A 9463-nucleotide genomic window follows, 5' to 3' on the forward strand; every position below is an offset into this window, starting at 1 on the left:
CGCGCCTGCGCAGTGCTCTCTTCCCCCGCAGTCTCTGTGCGTTGAAGCCGGAGACCGCGGCGGCCTCTGTTAGGACCCTCCGCCCCAGAGCCGCCGGCCGGAGCCGCAGCCTCAGCCGCAGCGCCCCCGCCGCCTGTCCCCTCCCCCGCCGCCTCCGCCGGAGCCATCTCGCGCACTGTGAGTCCAGGCCGAGGCGACCGACGCCGTGGGGCTGAGTCAGCGGGAGGCCCGGGCCCGAGCTGGGGGAGGGGAACCGAGCTGCCCCCCTCGCCTCCCGACCCGCGCACCCGCCCCCCAACTGCGTCTCCCCCACGCCCGCCTCCCTTCCTCCATCCCTCTCTCCCGGGGTCCCCGCGGCCTCAGCCGTCAGGCCTCCCCGAGCCACTCCCCCTCCCCTTCTCGCCCCACAGACCCACCTTGGGGGTTCTTCCCTGCTGGATGCGGCGCTACCGCACCTCTGCTCTGGACAGATTTTTCCCCAAAAAACTGCCTCCCTTTCGCCCTTGTCCCTTCTCCTTACTCCTCTTGGGCCTGACATCTCCGGCCTCTCGGGTTTTCCCCAGTGATATGCCAGAAAAAGAGTGACAAGGGAGAGAGCGAGGGGAGACTGGGGGGAGGGGGGACGTTGTGCCTGCCCAAACGTTGGGGCCTCAGGTTTCCTACCCACACGCTCCTGCCCGGGCTGGCGTGGGGAAGCAGGTCTGGACAGTTCTAACTGGCTGCTAAGAGCTTGTGGGGCTTTCCGAGTAGATTTGCTGGGAAGCGTTCCTCCCCATCATGATCAGCTACTGCTTAGTGAGCACTCGCTAGTGCACGGTGGCCTTCTAGTGGGCTGAGCTCTGGCTTTGGCGGGCGCTGTGGAGAGGGACTAGAGAGAGTGGAGGAAGGGGAAGAAAAGGTTGCGTTTGGGAGCTGAAGTTCCTGCGCTTCCAGTGCGTTGTTGTGAATAAGCATCTTGCAGTACTCTTTAACATGCTTTCCATCCCCCCCACCCCCTTCCCTACCCCCCCCCGCCCTTTCCCTCCCCCGCCCCCCCGCAGTACAACATGGATATAATGGGAGGTTTGGAAACAGGCCTGATACCCGTAGCAAATGCTTACTGTTTGTATATTGAAGGGTTGTGATCTCTGATACCTGTAAATTCCAAGTGGTAACCAACTGGGCAAGAGTGAGTTTTAACATAACATGTGTAGAGCGGAGAAGGAGGAGGAGAACTGAGGTTTCTCTCTGGTGTAGGGCTGAGGCTTGCACCCCCTGTTTCCTGCAGCTGTGTCTCTGTGGGGACTGTCACCTGATAGGGGTTCTAGCATATCTGAACAATTCCCTGGGTTATGTTTGCTACCCATCCACCTGCCCATTGTGCATTCCCTGATCTTGGAATAGAGCAGGATCCCAAACTGTTTTCTTTTTTCAGAAGAAATGGAGCTGAAGTTAGAGTTGGTGCGCACAGCCAGAAGCTGTCTCTTAATAAACGTGCCTCAACTCAAGGGCTCCTAACTACTGTGTGTACCTCATTGCCAACTTCCTTTGATTCTTTTTTTTTTTTTGCTTCCAGATTTCAGTGTACTGTTAGAAAATATGTGTAAATATCACCCAGTTAAACTGCAGAAGAGGCTTTGGGTTTTTTTTACTTCAGGGTGCAAAAGGCGTAGATGGTTCAGTTCTAAAAATCATGGTGAAGAACCCACAAATTTGGAGTTTCTGGCTTGCAAACAGTGAGAAATAACGATTTTGCGCCTTGACTTTGCTCAATCATGGCCTATTGGCAGCCTCGTCAGAGCCACTCCCCACCCCCATGCCCATCAGATTAGTTTACAGTAGCAAAGACGGCTGTCGCCCTAGTTTTAAACATAGAGATGAAGTTCAGGAAAACTACTGCCCCCATGCAGCAGTGCAGTTTCTTCTGTTTCGAATGCCAGTCTGGGGTTTGGTGGGATGCACCTGCCTGCGGGGCGATGGGAACCGTGGGGCCTGAGAGTTACATTCCTTCTGTGTGGTCCTCTCTGTGTTGCATAGCTCACCGAAATACCCGAGCAGGGCAGGAGCGGACAGCTGTGCTCGAGAGCTGCTCCTCCTGGGTTGAGTGTATTTTGGGAATCAGCGATATTACTGGGGTGGAGGGTTGTGAATTAAGAAGCAAGAAAATGTGTCAAGGCTAGATAGATCAGGAGGGTGTGAGTAAAATGTTCCCTTTACAGTTTACTGTGGGATAGGACATTTCCAGAGCATCACAGTGGCTTTTATATAGGTTAATTTGCCTTTAAAATCCATACCTGTATTTTATGAGATAATGATGGAATGCCTTTTAAACTGCTGCTGTTGGGAAACAGGACTAATACCTGTGTCTTATACGTTGCCTATCCAGTTGTTACTGAATGTAATTGTTAAGATCAGGGAGAGGGACATGATTTGAACCAAATTAGACCTAAATCTATGTGATCTATGTTGTAGTTTTGTAGCACTATATTTTCTTGATTCTAAGACACACCAGCAATTTACCAGCAGCTTTTAGGTAAACTCATTTAACACTACCAGATCAAAATATATATGTTGAGTCTACGTTGCCTCCTAATTTCAGGAACATTAAAATAGCCAGGAAGCGGCAAGATTTGAAGGAGGGATTTGCGTGTCTTAGAACTGAGAATGATATTTATAATATTCCTGGGTATGTGATGATCCTGAGACAGCATGCATTGTGAGGACGGATTCCTTAAGTCCTTTCCCTAAGCCAGCCTACTCTGTGGGGTTATGTATGTAAGATGATTGACTGGAGTTAGGCATGGCAGTTGGCTATTGAAGAGAGGAAAGTTCCTATGTGGGAATCCATCCCAAGGCCTTCATATGGTACCCTCCAGAAGCTGAGCCAACTAGCTGGCAGCAAACATCTTATGAGCTCTACCTGAATTTAGCCAAGTAACATCTTTCAGAAGCTGAGCAGAAAATGTAATTTTTCTGAACCAGAATGCATCTGATTTGTTCACAGACGTATTTGTAAAGATCCTAAGGCACATGTCCTCCCCCCCATAGGATGTTAGAAGTGGAGAGGACTTCAGATGGTTCAGTGTTCTCATTTCCAGATTTCAATATGAGACACCAAGAGTTAGTGACTTGCCTGAGGTCACCCAACTAATGTAGAAAGTATGTGAAAACATTTTGTCAACTGTGTACACCATGCATATTAATGTTGGTAGTTATTAGTGGCTGAGTCAGGATTAGAACCCAGATTGCCAGTCTAGGGCTATTCTACAATACCATGTTACCTCATCCCTCATATTTCATATTCCAGAGGGTTTTAATAAAAAATAATTTAGTAGCCTGTAATTAGCCCTGTAGACAAGGGCTTGTTTTTTGTCTGATTGCAAAGCCAGGTGAAATTGAGTGTCACACTGTCTAATTAAATATTTATTCTTGCCACCTCAAAAATATTTTTTCCCCACGCATTGCATTTCAACGTCAAGGAAGTTTTTCCTTTCTTAAATTTGCATCATCTAACATAAAGCAAACGCGAAGGTGGGTATCTGAATCCTTCGCCACTTCTTATCTGTGAGGCTACTGCTGTATTCCAGGAAGCAAGGTGGAGAGGGCTGAAAGGGGGCCGAGAGTAGGAGCAAACTGGATTATCTTCCAGCTCCCAGAATGTAACCTTCTGTGGTTCCTGGAAGCCATAGAGATTTCTAATCCCTATCCTTGAGAAAGGGAGGTGGTCTGGCCTCTGGAAGCAGACAAACCTGCGTTCAAATCCCAGTCCCACCACTTCCTGACCATGTGGCCTTGGGTGAGTTATGGAACCTGAGTGCCAGTTTTCTCATCTGCGAGCTTGAAATGATAACCATCTGTTTTACAGGGTGGTTGGAGGATTACATGAAAGGAAGTATGTAGAGTACCTGCTTAATAAGAGGTAGCAACCGTTAATTTATATTACTAAAGTATAAAATAAAAAATAATGCTTTCCAAATTTTATCATGACCTAAGTCCATCTTGGCCCCTCAATTCAGCAACCCCCATCTCCCAGCAGGCCTCTCGGTGTGTTTGACATGCACAGAGGGATTTATCCTGTGAAGACCTGGCACTTGCAGTGTTATTTCAACTGCCAAAATAGGAGTATATGAACTGCCCCTTTGTCTCCATGTATTCAGCTGACCTGGTTATCTGAAAGGCTGGCAGGGCGGGAGCAGTTGACTAGGAGAGCAGAGACTTCGTGCGTTTGCGTATGTCGTGGTGGCGGTTAGTCCTCCACTGGGGAGGCCAGTCTGGGGAGTGATCTTAATTTGAAATGGAAAAGCTGCTGAGCTCTCCCTCGTGAGTCAAGCTCGCAATGGCCTTCATTCAGTTCCTCTACTATTAGAGGTGTAGCTTTAATTGGCGACTGCTCAGATCAGCTCTGCATGTGGGAGATCTGGAGGGCCCAGGAGAGGAGCTATCTGCCTTAGGAGGGAAACCTCCTTGCTAGTGAGGAGAGGTAAAGGGAGGTCATTTGGGGTGGCAACGGTTCCAGATGGAGTCAAGGCAGAGACTGCCACGTAATTAGGGAGCCCGGGCAAACCATTCAGGTGGAACACAAATGAATTTAAATTCCTAAAAATTTCATTTGGAAAGAAAATACTCATAAATAGGCATCTAAAGACTGAAAATTTAAACACAATAGTATTAACCTCTGGGAAGTGGAATTTGAGTGTGGAGGAGTGAAAAGGACACTCAAAGGAGAACTTTTTTTCATATATAATTCTATCTGTGAACTGTTGTAAGAAGCATGTGTGCTTTTGTAATTTAATGAAGACCAATAGAGTTGGTAGTGGTTGTTTTTCAGTAAGTACATTTTGGTGAGCAAGAAGCAGTTGCCTTTACTTGGAGCCGTCAATGCTTGGGACAGATAGGGTTAGACTGCTTCCTTCAAACAGGTCAAGCCAGTTTGCACCAAACCAGGCTCGTAGGTAAGGACAGGACCCTCCAAAGTGGCTGCTTCCTGGCAGCCCAGGATACTTCACTGACCTCCTACCTCACCACCTCTTCCTAGTCTTTTCATTCCCTCTTGAGAATTGTCCCTTCCTTCTCTTGAACAGTTGAAGTAATCATTGTTATTCTAATAAGCTATTTTAATTTTCAACTATTGATGAAAATGGCATCTGACCAGATGACCTTTATGAAGAATCCATGCCCCTTACTTAGCATCAAGAGGGCTTGAAGTATAATGGCACCCAGCTGAAATGCTGACCTACTCTGTTATGGTAGCTGCGTTTTAGATCAGATCGGGCTGATAAAGCACAACTTTCCCACAGTGATTTATTAACTGCTTCCCCTAGGAATCACTGATAAACTGACAAAATTATTAAGTATTATTGAGCTTTAATTTTCTCCTAAGTTGGTCAGTTGTGTTTCCTAGCCAGATGTCCTGTTTATTATAGAAAGATGACACACCTATTATTGGACATGTGCTTTGACTTGCTTAACCAAGAGTTAGGATGGGTTATGATGAGTAATCCGCATTCCATCACGCAATCTTCCCTTTGGCCAAGGGTACAAATTTGTGTGACAGTTGGCCAAGTTTAGTGAGGCTTCCTGTGGCCAAGGATGGTTTTTCCTCTGTGTAGAGTTGACTGGCTAATGCTGGCCTAAGTCCAATATCTTGTTCTCACTAGCATCGTGCCCTACCAACTTTCCTAAACGGGTATAACGTAACATCGGTGTTTTGAGCTCTGGACGCATCATTTGCCTGAAGTAAATAAAGATTTGGCCTATCTAAATGTTGTGACTCCATGTAAGATGATTTTCTTCCTGAAACTATTTCCTGTATATAGGAGATACATACCAGTTGTGTGATATGTTTAAAATAACTGAGCAAGAAGCATGACTTCAAATTTGCTGAGGAGTTTTGACAGTGTGTATCAGAAACGTTAAAAGGAGCATATGTTTAGATCAGAGATTGCTGTTCTAGGAATATTGTGAAAATCAGAGATGTATATAAAAATACCTATACAGTGATTTTTATTAATGCAACATTATTAATTATAATCATTATTAATAATATCAAATAATTAAAACAACCAAAAGGATCAATAATTAGGCATTGGTCAGTTCACCTAGATAAAATACTACACAGGCATCAAAAATCTTGTAGAATATTTTTTGATATCAGAAACTTTTGATATAATCAATGAAAAAAGGATGCAAAATTGTGTGTCAAGAGTGGTACCGGGCTTCGCTGGTGGTGCAGTGGTTAAGAATCCGCCTGCCAATGCAGGGGACACGGGTTCGAGCCCTGGTCCGGGAAGATCCCACATGCCGCGGAACAACTAAGCCCAAGCACCACAACTACTGAGCCTGCGCTCTAGGGCCCGCGAGCCACAACTACTGAGCCCGCGTGCCCCGACTACTGAAGCCCACGCACCTAGAGCCCGTGCTCTGCAACAAGAGAAGGCACCGCAATGAGAAGCCCACACACCACAATGAAGAGTAGCCCCCGCTCACCACAACTGGAGAAAGCCCGCGCGCAGCAACGAAGACCCAACGCAGCCAAAACTAAAATAAATTAAATAAAATAAATTTAAAAAAAAAAGAATGGTACCAATTTTATTTTAAAATATATGAAAAGGTACTAGAAGGGCATATGCCAAAACCATAAGTGATTATCTTTAAGTAATGGGATTACTGTTTTTTCTGAGTGCTTTTCAGTGTGTTCCAAACTTTTCTGCATTAAGCAGCTATAACTTTCATTACAAAATTTTTAAACCAGTGATGTATAGTTGCCATGTAGTAGAGCAATCACTAAGAAAATCTCAAGGTATTTAATTTTTTATTATTTTGTTTCACTATGGTCATGATTAAAGGTAAACACTTCTCAAAGGTGTTCCTTTAGATAGTACTTCATTTCTTCTTTGAGAGAGAGCATGCCTGGAGTATTACTGTGTGGGTGTGTGACTTAAAACCATAGTCTAGAAACTCTCACGTCCAACCGTCCAAATGACGTAGTCTCTCTTGACTCAAATGAGATTTAAAAAAATATTATGAAAAGAAAGTGTCTTACAATATAGTCTTCTTTGCCTCTTAACTTTTGCTGTTTAGATTTATCAGATTTCAGTAAAACCCCGTGTACCACAGGGCTCCATTTGGGTGGGCTTTTTCTCCCCATGTCTTCCAGATTCTCTGGTGTCCTGGTTCCCCCACGTCTCAGGGGCCTTATTTGAGCCTTTCTCCCTTGTTTTGGCAGTGGTGCACCTATCTGAACTATCTGTTTTGAAAGACTCCACCCAGGCCTGCAGCAGCCTCCTTCCTCCCTTTGCCCTGGCCATATTCTGTTCCGCCAGCAGCTCAGAGGCCCTTTTTCTTCCAAGCGTGGGTGGAGAAGGTTGGGTGGCCACCTGGCAGCAGAAGCCCGCTGCAGGGCTGGGCTGGGCGGGTCCCTGGAGCTGCTGGCTGTGATGGGAGGGGCTGGCCCGGCCGCTGTCCTCTCGTTCATTTTCCCATCCACGCACACACACACAGTGCACCATCTCAGTGGCCTGTCCGGTGGGCTGATACCTGCCCTCTACCAGTGGTGGTGTCGGCCCAGCTCTGAGCACCGGGACGTAGAGCTGAGGAACCATGGGGTTTATCACACAGCTCGGCCTGTGCTGCTATATAAGTGTTTTCTAAGCAGGGTCTGCCTCTTCTTCCAAGTGGTTCTGACTCCCCAGACACCTGTCCCAGACGGGGTGAAGGCCTGCCCTGCCACCTGGGATTGTTAGTGAACATGTCTTTGGGTGTGGCTCGCTGGGGACACTCCACCACCTGGAGAGAGCGACTGTGGGAGAAGCATTCATCTTCTCTTGAGGGTGGTGTTGTCCTGGTCACGTGATAAGTTAAATGGTGTTTCCTGCCTGGTAAGAAATGAAATCTCAGCTGCTCTGAGTCATCAGGATCATAGTTGAACTGCTGTGTGTTGTGCCATGTGAAAGGGGCAGGCCTTGGACCACTGGATGAAATTAAATATGCCTTCCCATATGGGGAGTGTCTCACTGAAGGCTTATCTCCAGTGGTGTAACATGCACTGTGTAGCTAGACTTTTCTGCAGCACCAGACTCTTGGCAGACAGCCGTCAGCCCCCACTCCCTTCCCTGCAGATTACTGCCACTTTTCAGGGTCTCTGATTTAGTCTGTGATCTGTCCTGATTTTAGATGGGTAGAGCTCACAGCTGAAAGCTCCCAGTTTGGGCATCCTATTAACACCTTTAAGTGACAGGACCACTGCTAAGTACAGAGATGTGTTATGCTGGCCCTAAAATAGCAAGGTACAGTGTTTTGAGAGTTGATAACATTTGTATTCCCCAGATAGTATAGTTTCCAGGTTTATAGGTTATTCATATAAATTTGCATATCGTCTTCTTAAGGCCTTATTCTAAGTGTACGCTCAGTAAGATCTCTCCAAGTCCTTTCTGTTTTGTATTCTGAGTCATTACGGGGTATAAAAGAAATGAGATTCAACCCCTGTCCGTGAGAAACTGCAGTCTGGTTTGGAAGATAAGGTGGATGTGTGGAATGATTAGCGGGCATGACGACACTGGGTGCTGATGATACATCTGTGCTGCTTTGTGGTATAAGCCACGGTCTCTGCCCTTAAGGAACTCAGCTAACATTCTGGCAAGAGAATTGGACACAAAATTATACAAATCGCTGTCACACAAGGGGGTGGGAACGCCAGCAGTGATGGGAAAGGGTGCTTTGGTAACCCAGGCAGAAGAGTGACCCTGAGCGTGTGAGAGCTGGGGAAGCCTTCAGAGAGGGAAGCATATTGGAGCTGGGTATGCAGGGTAGCGCGGGATCCCACCCACCAGAGGACAGATGAGTAAGAGAGTTCAGGCAAAAGAAATGAAAAGAACAACGTATTGTGAGTCACTAGCGCTGCAGAGTCTAAATTCAAACAGGGCTCTGAGAGGAAGATAATCATTGTGGACTGGAGTGATCAGAAAAGACTCCACAAAGGAAGCAGACCCTGAGCTTGTCCTGAAGATGAGAAGGCTTTGAGTAGACAGGACACCAGAGAGGGCTTTCCACGAGGCAAGGTGCCGTGTCTTGGAAGGAATGACTGGCCAAGGATCGTAAGTAGGTCGCCTTTACCAGATTGAGGCTGTGAGAGTTTGGACAACATTGGGGACGTTAGTCAGAAATTAGGAAGTTGAGGGCTTCCCTGGTGGCGCAGTGGTTGCGCGTCCGCCTGCCGATGCAGGGGACACGGGTTCGTGCCCCGGTCCGGGAGGATCCCACGTGCCGCGGAGCAACTGGGCCCGTGAGCCACAATTGCTGAGCCTGCGCGTCCGGAGCCTGTGCTCCGCCACGAGAGAGGCCGCGACAGTGAGAGGCCCGCGCACCGCGATGAAGAGTGGCCACAGCTAGACAAAGCCCTCGCACAGAAACGAAGACCCAACACAGCCAAAAATAAATAAATAAATAAAATTAAAAAAAAAAAAAAAAAAGAAAGAAATTAGGAAGT

General features: G+C 47.1%; 1 protein-coding gene across 2 annotated transcripts in view; it reads left to right on the forward strand.

Annotated features, from left to right (window-relative positions):
• Window positions 1-9463, forward strand: part of MAPRE3 (microtubule associated protein RP/EB family member 3) — a 51719-nt gene continuing 42256 nt past the window's right edge. Inside the window, exon 1 of one of the 2 annotated variants that reach the window (XM_024118896.3) lies at window positions 1-177. The gene's annotated coding sequence lies outside the window, so the exon portion shown is untranslated. The remainder of the gene's footprint in view (window positions 178-9463) is intronic. The other variant, XM_024118895.3, reaches the window with a different exon arrangement.

The sequence above is a fragment of the Physeter macrocephalus genome, chromosome 12 (genome assembly GCF_002837175.3).
Source record: "Physeter macrocephalus isolate SW-GA chromosome 12, ASM283717v5, whole genome shotgun sequence".
In the NCBI taxonomy this organism is placed as follows: domain Eukaryota; kingdom Metazoa; phylum Chordata; class Mammalia; order Artiodactyla; family Physeteridae; genus Physeter; species Physeter macrocephalus.